The sequence below is a fragment of the Ovis aries genome, chromosome 8 (genome assembly GCF_016772045.2).
Source record: "Ovis aries strain OAR_USU_Benz2616 breed Rambouillet chromosome 8, ARS-UI_Ramb_v3.0, whole genome shotgun sequence".
NCBI lineage: Eukaryota > Metazoa > Chordata > Mammalia > Artiodactyla > Bovidae > Ovis > Ovis aries.
In genome coordinates this window covers 52,955,931-52,968,682 of record NC_056061.1, presented here as the reverse complement: position 1 = coordinate 52,968,682, position 12,752 = coordinate 52,955,931, and the positions used below count along the sequence as shown (strand labels likewise).

Genomic DNA, 12,752 nt, shown 5'->3' with positions numbered 1-12,752 from the left:
TTATTTGTCCACTGATCTCCAGTAGCATATTGGGCACCTACTGACCTGGGGAGTTCCTCTTTCAGTATCCTATCATTTTGCTTTTTCATACTGTTCATGGGGTTCTCAAGGCAAGAATACTGAAGTGGTTTGCCATTCCCTTCTCCAATGGACCACATTCTGTCAGACCTCTCCACCATGACCCGCCCATCTTGGGTGGCCCCGTGGGCATGGCTTAGTTTCATTGAGTTAGACAAGGCTGTGGTCCTAGTGTGATTAGATTGACTAGTTTTCTGTGAGTATGGTTTCAGTGTGTCTGCCCTCTGATGCCCTCTTGCAACACCTACCATCTTACTTGGGTTTCTCTTACCTTGGGCATGGGGTACCTCTTCACGGCTGCTCCAGCAAAGCACAGCCGCTGCTCCTTACCTTGGATGAGGCGTATCTCCTCACCGCCACCATTCCTGACCTTCAACGTGGGATGGCTCCTCTAGGCCCTCCTGCGCCCGCGCAGCCACTGCTCCTTAAACGTGGGGTTGCTCCTCCCCGCTGACGTCCCTGGCCTCAGGCGAGGGGTAGCTCCTCACCGCCGTTGCCCCTGACCTCGGATACGGGGTAGCGCCTCTCGGCCGCGCTTGGTGGGCCAGCCGCCACCACCTGCCTACAAGACCTCTTAGAACTAACACCCAAAAAAGATATCCTTTTCATTATAGGGGACTGGAATGCAAAAGTAGGAAGTCAAGAAACACCTGGAGTAACAGGCAAATTTGGCCTTGGAATGCGGGATGAAGCAGGGCAAAGACTAATAGAGTTTTGCAAGAAAATGCACTGGTCATAGCAAACACCCTCTTCCAACAACACAAGAGAAGACTCTACACATGGACATCACCAGATGGTCAACACTGAAATCAGATTGATTATATTCTTTGCAGCCAAAGATGGAGAAGCTCTATACGGTCAAAAAAAAAAAGACCAGGAGCTGACTGTGGCTCAGATCATGAACTCCTTATTAGCAAATTCAGACTTAAATTGAAGAAAGTAGGAAAAACCACTAGACCATTCAGGTATGACCTAAATCAAATCCCTTATGATTATACAGTGGAAGTGAGAAATAGATTTAAGGGCCTATATCTGATAGAGTGCCTGATGAACTATGGAATGAGGTTTGTGACATTGTACAGGAGACAGGGATCAAGACCATCCCCATGGAAAAGAAATGCAAAAAAGCAAAATGGCTGCCAGGGAAGGCCTTACAAATAGCTGTGAAAAGAAGAGAAGCAAAAAGCAAAGGAGAACAGGAAAGATAGAAGCATCTGAATGCAGAGCTTCAAAGAATAGCAAGAAGAGATAAGAAAGCCTTCTTCAGATCAATGCAAAGAAATAGAGGCAAACAACAGAATGGGAAAGACTGGAGACCTCTTCAAGAAAATTAGAGATACCAAGGGAACATTTCATGCAAAGATGGGCTCGATAAAGGACAGAAATGGTATGGACCTAACAGAAGCAGAAGATATTAAGAAGAGGTGGCAAGATTACACAGAAGAACTCTACAAAAAAGATCTTCACGACCCAGATAATCACGATGGTATGATCACTCACCTAGAGCCAGACATCCTGGAATGGGAAGTCAAGTGGACCTAAGGGAGCATCACTACGAACAAAGCTAGTGGAGGGGATGGCATTCCAGTTGAGCTATTTCAAAGCCTGAAGGATGATGCTGTGAAAGTGCTGCACTCAATATGTCAGCAAATTTGGAAAACTCAGCATTGGCCACAGGACTGGAAAAGGTCAGTTTTCATTCCAATCCCAAAGAAAGGCAATGCCAAAGAATGCTCAAACTACCGCACAATTGCACTCATCTTACATGCTAGTAAAGTAATGCTCAAAATTCTCCAAGCTAGGCTTCAGCAATTCATGAACCGTGAACTTCTTGATGTTCAAGCTGGTTTTAGAAAAGGCAGAGGAACCAGAGATCAAATTGCCAACATCCGCTGGATCATGGAAAAGCAAGAGAGTTCCAGAAAAACATCTATTTCTGCTTTATTGACTATGCCAAAGCCTTTGATTGTGTGGATCACAATAAACTGTGGAAAATTCTGAGATGGGAATACCAGACCACCTAACCTGCCTCTTGAGAAATCTGTATGCAGGCCAGAAAGCAACAGTTAGAACTGGACATGGAACAACAGACTGGTTCCAAATAGGAAAAGGAGTAGTTCAAGGCTGTATATTGTCACCCTGCTTATTAAACTTCTATGCAGAGTATATCATGAGAAATGCTGGACTGGAAGAAGCACAAGCTGGAATCAAGATTGCCAGGAGAAATATCAATAACCTCAGATATGCAGATGACACCACCCTTATGGCAGAAAGTGAAGAGGAACTAAAAAGCCTCTTGATGAAACTGAAAGAGGAGAGTGAAAACGTTGGCTTAAAGCTCAACATTCAGAAAACAAAGATCATGGCATCCGGTCCCATCACTTCATGGGAAATAGATGGGAAACAGTGGAAACAGTGTCAGACTTTATTTTTTTGGGCTCCAAAATCACTGCAGATGGTGATTGCAGCCATGAAATTAAAAGACGCTTACTCCTTGGAAGAAAAGTTATGACCAACCTAGATAGCATATTCAAAAGCAGAGACATTCTTTTGCCGACTAAGGTCCATCTAGTCAAGGCTATGGTTTTTCCAGTAGTCATGTATAGATGTGAGAGTTGGACTGTGAAGAAAGCTGAGCGCCGAAGAATTGATGCTTTTAAACTGTGGTGTTGGAGAAGACTCTTGAGAGTCCCTTGGACTGCAAGGAGATCCAACCAGTCCATTCTGAAGGAGATCAACCCTGGGATTTCTTTGGAAGGAATGATGCTAAAGCTGAAACTCCAGTACTTTGGCCACCTCATGCGAAGAGTTGACCCATTGGAAAAGACTTTGATGCTGGGAGGGATTGGGGGCAGGAGGAGAAGGGGACGACAGAGGATGAGATGGCTGGATGGCATCATTGACTCGATGGACATGAATCTGAGTGAACTCCGGGAGTTGGTGGTGGACAGGGAGGCCCGGAGTGCTGCCATTCATGGGGTCACAAAGAGTCGGACTCAACTGAGCAACTGAACTGAACTGAACTGTGTTCCATTTACATCAAGAAGACTGGTAATTGGCCAACATTAATTGGATATAGTATTGACAAGAACATCCTGCCAGTTGAGGGTTTATTTATCTACTCTACTTTGTTATTTCGTTGAAGTTATATCCATTATTTATTTACTGCTCTTGTTAATTTGGTCTGCTCCACATGTCTTAGGCTATGGTCTAGTAGACACTGGCTCTAAGGTACCTGCTTAAGTCAGAGACTGTATTCTATTTATACCAGGGCATGCCATCCTTATGAAATGCTCTGACATTCAAGTTGGACAAAAGGATAACCACCAAGTCTTGTTTTCCTAGTGAACTCAGATTCTTCTCCTTTTACATCCTCAACTAGAGCTTGAGGCTCAAGGAATACATAGGGAATCCATATCCTTAACTATGAATTAAGAATTATGAAATGGTAATAGCAACTTGATAGACATTCACAACTGCAGGGAACATCTGGGAATAGTGGCAATTACCTTAACTATGTCTAACAATGATCCACTTAGGCAGAAATTTTAATTAATGATAGGAGCCAAAGAACAGAAGTGTCAGATCATTCTGGCATTAAGTAGAGACTTTCTGATCTTCAGATAGAATACACACCAAGTACTTATCCTGTAAAAATATAATCCCTTGAATCTGTAAAACATAACTGCCCAGCATAACTATCTGTGATGATGGGAATGTTCTGTATCTGCTCTGCCCAGTGCAGTAGCCACTAACTATGCAACACTTGAAATATAGCTTGTGCAATGGAGGAAACTGATTTTAAATTTGATTTAATTTTAATTAATTTAAATTAAAGTAGGAACTCTTCATTTATTGCTGATGAGATTGCAAAATGAACAGTCACTTTGTAAGGCAGTTTAATGGTTTCTAAGTAAACATACTCTTACCATAAGATCCAGCAACTATACTTTGGTATTTACTCAAAGGAGTTGAAAGCTTATGTCCACACAAAAATCTGCAAATTGATATTTATAGCAGCTTTATTCATAATCTCCAAAACTTGGAAGCAACCAAAGATGTCCTTTAGTAGGGAAATGGATAAAAACTAGTGGGCAAAAATTGAAAATACATTGATTTTAAAGTAAGATCTAACTCTGAAGGCTTGGAGATTTTTTCAAGAAAATATATTTTTTTCAGTTGAACATTGACTTTTCTGAGACTTTGAATCAGATTAAAAACTCCTTGAAACTCTCTTCCCTTCTTGAGTTCTCTGGCGCTGGTGTCCAGCTTCTCCTACTCTTCTCTTCCTTCTCAGTCTCCATTTTGGTTCCTTGGTTTCCATGTACTTTCATGCCTCCTGTTTGATCTTTTGTCCCCTGAGCCCTTAAGATTCTTCTCTTGATATCTGCTTGCTTCACCCAGCGCAGTTCACTATTCACTCTCATGACTAGGTTTTTGACTCACAAACCAGTATCTTGAGGCCCCAGACTTCATACTGGGCTGCTTCATCCTAGCTATTAACTCCCTAGGACCCTTCTGCCTGCATATTCCATACAAACCCAACATAGGAGGATTTGACTCAATAACCCTCTAATACAAATACCTTCTGACACTATTAGGCTATAGGTCTATCATTTTATATCCAGATTGATCCTATCTGTAAGGCTCAGAGAACCGCAGTCTGAAAAGGACACTCAGGGACAGCCTCTAGTGGACTGACAAATTTTATTATCCATCTTTTTGCAGATATATCTCAGGGAGCAGAGCATAAAGTAGACTTGCATGTAGCCTTTCTCGATAAAACATCAAAGCATTCAAGCATAAAATACAGTTCCCACCACCCAAGCCATAACATAGCTTTGGCAAAACTCTAAAAGGAGTCTTATCATGAAACAATAGTCCTTGCTCCCAGAAACAGGTGGTCAGAAGGAAGCCTTCAAATGCCTCAAGGCCAGGCATATAACCCTTGATTATCCATTCCCAGCCTTGGGCACTCAGTGAACGCTCATAACCCTTTGTTATGCTCATTCCAGCTTCCAACCTTCGTCATGAGTGGAGCAAATACATTCTCAGTGTATGCTTAGGAGCCTTCCAGCTCCTCCGCATTTCCTCCCTTTTTCCTCAAGAGCAAGGACTGCTGCAGCCATGGTTACTCCTGCTTTTTGGGCGGCAGTGGCTCAAGCACATAACGTTCGGAATCCTATAAGAACAATAACAAACAATAAACAGATCAGCGCATAAGAAGCCATCGTATGGGGTACCCATTTTTTTGGATTTAAAAAGGAAGTACTAGCGGATAGTGTATTACAGAAGTCAGTGTTATATAACACAGGGGGCATGCTGCTAAAGGTAGGCATGATTTGTTGCTTCAGTTTCTCTATATCTAGACTAGTGTTTGATTTCGAACCTAAAAGGTGTAACTTTATTTGTTCTCAAGGATATTCAGTGGCATTGTATGGCATATTGGTCAAACAGAAAGTAGTGAAATTCCAGTGACACCGCAACTTCAACTGGATCTGTAAAGCATGCAGATCATCCCCCACATACATAAGGGCGGCTTGTAGGTCATCTAAGCGTGTTTGTATTTGTTGATCTATCTGAGCTTGCCGGGCCCAGAGATCATGAGAATCCTTTTTCCAAGCATTAATGAAATCATGATTTTGAATAGAATTACACAATGCCTTTCCAGAAACTGTACCAACAGTTACAACTGAAAGAATACCCACTATGGCAGCTATAATCCAGCCAATAAAGCATTTGCTTCTTTTTAGGGATTCTCTCAGAACAAAAGACAACAACGTGGAATCTGACCAAGGTTCAGAAATCTTAACTGGAACCCACAAATCAGTCCTTTGCCAGACTTAAAAAACACTGTCTTTAGTAACATTAATTGGCACACTATGATTTAAACAAGTATACAAATGACACTCAGTACAGGACAGAATTGAGCCATTACTCCTAAATTGCCCAATAGCAAAAAGATAGGCTGCATTTACACAAGCACGAACATAACCAGTATAATTATACTCAATAGTATAATTTTGTGGGATGGAAACATGTGATAAGCATATGAGACACTAAACCGAGACAAACAAGCAGGAATTTTCCAAAGATGCCAGTGTTCGGGCCCCAAGACTGGACTGATTATCCAGGGTCTGGGAGGTGAAAGACCTCCATTGTACCAGTTCAAAAGTTCATCGCATTGATGCCAGAGTCCTGTTTGTGTTCTGTTAAAATGTGGTGCTGAAACATTATACCATTGGCAGGTGTTATTATTTTCTTGTGATTCTGGGCAATTCACAGAGTCCATGAGGCCCCCAATCAACAAAAGTCATGTTGGCATGAACAGAAACTTTTCCAAACCTTCCTCTACAGGTGGACCAGTCCATTCCTGGCACAGATGATTTTTTCTTCCAAGATAACGTTGTCACAAGGAGGCTCAGAAGAATTAAATAGATAGTGGTTGAAGTTGGCTATTTGTCCATGGTAGGTAGTCTCTGTCCAGTTAAAAACAAAGGTTATGGTAGCGAACATTCCAAGAAGGAAAGAGCCATTTGAGAAAGAGTAAGCCCACCATTGTGGATATAGGCGGAGACACAAAGGGAGGGCACCGAACTGTCTTTCCTTCTTCTTCTTTTATTCGTGGTCCTAGATCCGACCAGGGGGCAGGAAAATGTAAGCTATCATGATTCTGTCCAATCCACCACTTGTAAAAGAGGCAGGTTGGGGATATAAGCCCAATAGGTGTAATTACCACTTACCCCAGAAGCACAGGTTAAAACGGCCATCATGGCCAGCAACAGTTTTTCCGGTGTTACCTCACTGTTGGTCATCAACAGAGTATCCTCAGCTCGTCTGGACAGATTTTTCATTTGTGCCCAGGTCGGAAAAGGCGCAGTGCGTCAGGGACGTTTCATTTTCTTGCTGTCTTTCAGTGTCATCTGTCGCAATTTTTGTTTTAGTTACCGGTCGGGGGGTGTGGAGTAAGGCCTGCCCGTCTTCTGACTCTTCTGAGTGGGACCCACTATTCGGTTCCATCATCTAAAATGACAAGACAATATTCCTTGCCTAGGAACTTAAGTGTTCCTGGCCGCCATTGATCAAGACATTTAACCCAAAGAGCAGTTTGTTCAGGCATACGTGAGGGTGAATCAGAAAAATGTCACTCTGCTCGTGTTTCCTGACTGTGTAGAGGCAAATTAAAATAATTGATTGTTAAAAGGGCTATAGGCAAAATGGCTTTAGATCCATAGGGGTCCCTTAGTCTATTCCCCCTGTTTTGTTTATTAAGAACGAGCTTGAGTGTACAGTGGGCCCATTCAATGATGGCTTGACCTTGAGGGTTGTACGGGATGCCAGTAAGATGGCAAATACCCCCACTGATGCATGAAATCACAAAAAGCATTGGCTGTAAAAGCAGGACCATTGTCTGTTTTGATGGAGGCAGGGATCCCCATCACTGAAAAACATTGCAGAAAAGCTGTGACGGCAGCTTTAGTAGTCTCAGCGGTGGAAGGAACTGCCCAAATGAAGCCATAAAAGGTGTCTATGACTATAAATAATGATTTAAAAGGGGGCAGTTTGTAATGTGTAAAATCAGCTTGCCATTGCGTGTAAGCCTCTAGGATTAGTCCCTTGGGGACTAGTGGTCAAATGAAAGGGGGCACATGCGGCACAGTCCTGAACAATTTTTCTAGCCATTTGTAACGGTATCTTATACTGAACGTGTAGTCTATTAGCGTTAGTATGGAAGAGCTGATGTTCCTGTTCGGGGAAAGAAAATATAGGGGCGATGAGGCGATCAGCCAAATCATTGCCTAAACTGAGGGGTCCTGGTAAACGGGAATGAGCACGAATGTGAGTAATAAAGAAGGGATGGAGTCTAGCTTTTATTTCTTGTTGAATCAATAAGAACAAATGTATAAGATCATTTTCATTGGATATAAAATGAGCCGTTACAAAGATGGGAAAAGATGTGCCACGTAGCGAGAATCAGTTAAAACATTTAATGGGGTTTTTATTAGAGTAAGTAAACAATATAATGCAAATAATTCTGTTTTTTGAATGGATTGATAAGGACTTTTAATTTTCTTTTGCAGGTTGGGACCTATTATGGCTGCCCATCCTGCCTTATTTCCATCTATAAAATAATTAGGTGCATTCATGAGAGGGTGTTCAGAAACAATATTGTTAATGATAAAAGAAGTATTTTGTAAGAAATTCCATAATTTTCCTTCAGGTGGGTTGGCCAATAACTCCCCTGAATAATCAGCAAGGGCTATCTGAATGGTAGTGGACACCTGGAGAGCATTATCAATTTCTATTTTTGTCAAAGGTAGGTAAATCTGAGTAGGGTCATATCCAGCTATAGCGCACAAGTGAGAGCGTGCAAGAAAAATGATTTTCCCTATTAAGTCTATATAGGAAACAATGTGTTTAGTCTGTTTGGAATGGAGATATACCCATTCAATAGGGTGATTATCCTGCACTATAATGGCGGTAGGCGATATCTTAGTGCCAAAGACATATATCTGAAAAGGGGAATTATAATTAATACAGTAAACAAATGCCTGTTGAATTCTCTGTTCTACCAATTGTAATTCTTCCTCAGCTTCAGGGGTAAGTTGTTGGGAACTATTCAAATCAGAGGAACCGTCTAATAATTTGAATAAGTTTTGTAAAGCATATGTGGGAATTCCCAAGGTGGGTCGTAGCCAATTAATATCCCCAAGAAGTTTCTGGAAATCATTAAGTGTATGTAAATTATCCCTTCTAATAGAAAGTTTCTGCGGCTTTACAGTGGAGCGGTCCATAAGATATCCAAGATATTTAATAGGGGAATGATGTTGCAATTTATCTTCTGCTATTAGCAGCCCATGATTAGTTGAATTAGTTCTGACCTCATTACATAATAAACTTAATTGAGATTCTGAGGGAGAAGCCAATAAAATGTCATCCATGTAATGAATGAGATATGCCTCAGGGAATTGCTGTCTGATGGGCTGCAAAATTTTATCAACAACGAATTGACAGACCATAACAGAGTTCATCATACCTTAGGGCAGGACCTTCCATTGATACCATTGAACAGGGGTTTGATTATTAATGGAAGGTATTGAGAAGGTAAAATGTTGCCTGTCATCTGGATGTAAAGGTATAGTGAAAAAGCAATCTTGTAAATCTATAATCATAACAGCCCAGTCCTTAGGGACCATAGCAAGGCTTGGGAGTCCTGGTTATAATGCTCCCATAGGAATCATTATAGTGTTAATATTCCTGTTAGCATTCTCCATTTACCTGATTTCTTTTTAATGACAAAAATTGGTGAATTCCATGGTGATTAAGTACTTTCTATTCTATTTTGTTGTAGTAGTTCAGCCACCAAAGTATGCAAAGCGGACAGTTTCTCTTTTGATAGGGGCCACTGAGCTGTCCAGATAGGTTTATCAGACTTCCATTCTAACTTCAGTGGCTTTATCTCAGTGACCCCTAAGAAAAAGTTTCATTCAATTGTATAGTCACTTGAGCTTGTAGAAAGTCTCTTCCCCGCAAATTTAACGGTAATGGAGCAATGTACGGTTTAATGTAACCGACTAATTGATCAGGGCCCAGGGCTTTTAAGTAAGATGAGCTAACATAAGTTTGAGCTGCATCTGCAGTTCCTACTCCCACCAACTGGTGTGAGGCTAAAACTGCAGGCCAATCTGAAGGCCATTCCTCTGTTCTTATGATGGAAATATCTGCCCCAGTGTCTAACATTCCTTCAAAAGTTCTTCCTCTGATTTTTAATTTTAACATGGGCCTATTGATTTCTTTTATAACAGTACAGAGGGCTGCAGTAACGTTGGTACTCCCAAAGCCACCTGTTCTGGTGTTTGCTTTTCTATTAAGTGGGGGCACATAAGGTAATAGCAATAGCTAAGCAAATCTGTCACCCTTTTGTAAATACAAGCTACGAGTCACATGTAACATTATTGCAATTTCACCCATGTAATCTTCATCAATGATCCCAGTATGTACAATTATCCCACGCATGGTGCTGCTGCTTCCTCCCAACAGGAGGCCTACAGTATTTTTTGGTATAGGGCCAAAATATCCAGCTAAGATTTTCATAGGATTATTTACCATTAATAATTCCATATCTCGGGGAGCAGAATGTCTACACATGCGCTATGTCTGGTAGCCGCTGTTAATTCAGTAATATTTGGTTGTCCTCCTTGTTTAACGGGGCTAGAGGAGAGTCCCTGTTCTAGTTTCCCGAAGGAGGTGTCTGAATGGGTAAAGCACTACCTTGTTTATCAAATCTAGAGTGGCATTCACTCAGCCAATCATTCCCCTTTTTACATCTTGGGCAGAGCCCGGGGGTGCTTAGTTTTAATAGCCCCTCCTCTGTCAGGAGAAAGACCTGTTTGCCAAGGCAAGTGACACTGCTTCCGCCTGTGTCCCGGCTTGCCGCAGTTAAAACATTTAACTTTAGACTTTTGGGAAACATTTAAGGTTTCTAAAGCAGCTATTTTAGCTTTATGTTGAATCGTCTCCACCTTCCTGCAGGCTTTCAAGTATTCTATAACTCGTCCTTGCTCCCTAATAGGTCTGATAATAGCCTATTATAGACAATCTTCATTAGCATTATCAAAAGCCAGTTGTTTCAAAATGATTTCTCACAAAGATTCATCCTTAAGACTGTGATCAATGGCCTCTTTCAATTTACCAATAAATTGAGCATATTCTTCAGTTGGTCCCTGCAATATTTTTACAAAAGATCCATCAGAGGTGGAACTGTCGATTTTAGCCCATGCTCTGATAGCTGCTTCCTTAATCCAGTATAACATGGGCGGCTGCACTAATTGTAATTGCGCAGCAGTTTCAGCCATAGCTCCGGTGCCGGTGAGAATTTCAAAATTTACTCCAGCAGGGTTTTCCCCGCTTTGCTGTTCTTGCAAGATTAATTTGACTTCATCCGTGACCCACATTTGCCATTGTAGTAGCTGTTGTGGAGTCATAACCATTTTAGCGACTGTAAAAAAATCCACATGAAGCTACTGATCAGCCCAGCCCCTAAGAAATTCCATACAGTAGGGTGAGGTAGGTCCATATAACGTACATGCCTTTTTGAATTGCGTGAGCAAACCAAAATCAGGTGATTGCCATTGATTATGTCCAGGTTGAGGATTATTAAATTGGACCGGAAAAGCCCACGCACAGAGGCATGTCCCGAGGAGGACTGCTAGGAAATAGGGGAGCAGTAGCAGCAGCAGACAGCGTTGCAGCCGGTGGAAAGGCAAAGGCCGGTGTTGGAGGCTTGTTAATATGAGCTTGCGAAAAGCAAGGTAAAGGCGGATCAGGGGCCTCTGGCAAAGTTGATTGTTTAACTGCTTTCAGCATCTGTGACTCTTGTTTGTCCGTAACCTGCTCTAGCATGACATTTTTCTGATTTAAAACCTCTGATAGATCTTTCTCTTCTAATTCACATTCATGCAGGGATTGAACAGTTTCAACCTCTAAATCTCCTCCTGAGCCATCTAATTGTTCCATAACAGCCCGTGAAAGAGACCAAGTTACCCACCATTGTGGGGGAATTTTTACCCCCTGTCTATAAGCTTTTAAAACATTGTTCTTTACTCTGGTCCAGGTTTGTAAATCCAAGGTTCCTTCCTCCAGAAACCATGGATTATATTCAACCACTGTCTGGTAACAGCTAGTTAACTGCTCTTCAAGCAGATTAACCCCTTATTGTTTCAAGAAATGATGCATGAGATGAACAAAAGGAATTTTACTTGTCTGATGTCCCATTCTGCTTACCTCGCTTCTGCAGGAGTGCGGCCCTTTTTCAAAATCAGTCTGCTGCTTCAAGCCCCACATCGGGTGCCAGTTCTAAGGCTTGGAGAACTGCACTCTGAAAAGAACACTCAGGGACAGCCTCTAGTGGACTGACAAATTTTATTATCCATCTTTTTGCAGATATATGGTCTCAGGGAGCAGAGCATAAAGCAGACTTGCATGTAGCCTTTCTCGATAAAACATCAAAGCATTCAAGTATAAAATACAGTTCCCACCACCCAAGCCATAACATAGCTTTGGCGAAACTCTGAAAGGAGTCTTATCATGAAACAACAGTCCTTGCTCCCAGAAACAGGAGGTCAGAAGGAAGACTTTGAACGCCTCAAGGCCGGGCATATAACCCTTCATTATCCGTTCCCAGCCTTGGGCACTCAGTGAACGCTCATAACCCTTTGTTATGTTTGTCCCAGCTTCCAACCTTCGTCATGAGTGGAGCAAATACATTCTCGGTATACGCTTAAAGCCTTCCAGCTCCTCCACACTATCATGGATCTCTTCCACATCTCATCTTCTGTGGGTGGTAATACTAATACAATACATCTTCTGTGGGTGGTAATACAGTCTCCTCTGGAGACTGGAGATATTGGTGTCTAGAACATTATCCTCTCATTCAATTCATCAGCAATCCAATCTTCCTCTGTAAATGTCCTTCACATGCATCCTGCTTGCTCTTCCTGCAGAGTGAGCTGGAGGTCTGGGGCTCTAAGAACTCAGGCAGCCTGGGCATGGGAATGGGGACCGGATGGGCCATGACCATGTATGTGACCAGAGCACTGGACACTTGGGATTCATCACCCATCAACCCACCCACTGAGAGATCAAAGTAGCAAGTCCATTGGAGAGGACTGAGA

The 12,752-nt window shown here is 42.1% G+C and overlaps 1 long non-coding RNA gene across 1 annotated transcript; it reads right to left on the bottom strand.

Annotated features, from left to right (window-relative positions):
* Positions 1-4,771: 4,771 nt before the first annotated feature.
* Positions 4,772-11,911, bottom strand: LOC121820178 (uncharacterized). Its single transcript, XR_006060622.2, has 2 exons — positions 11,863-11,911; positions 4,772-7,101 (listed from the first exon to the last, which is right to left on the bottom strand). It is a non-coding gene; the product is annotated as an uncharacterized LOC121820178 (long non-coding RNA).
* Between the last annotated feature and the right edge of the window lie 841 nt (positions 11,912-12,752).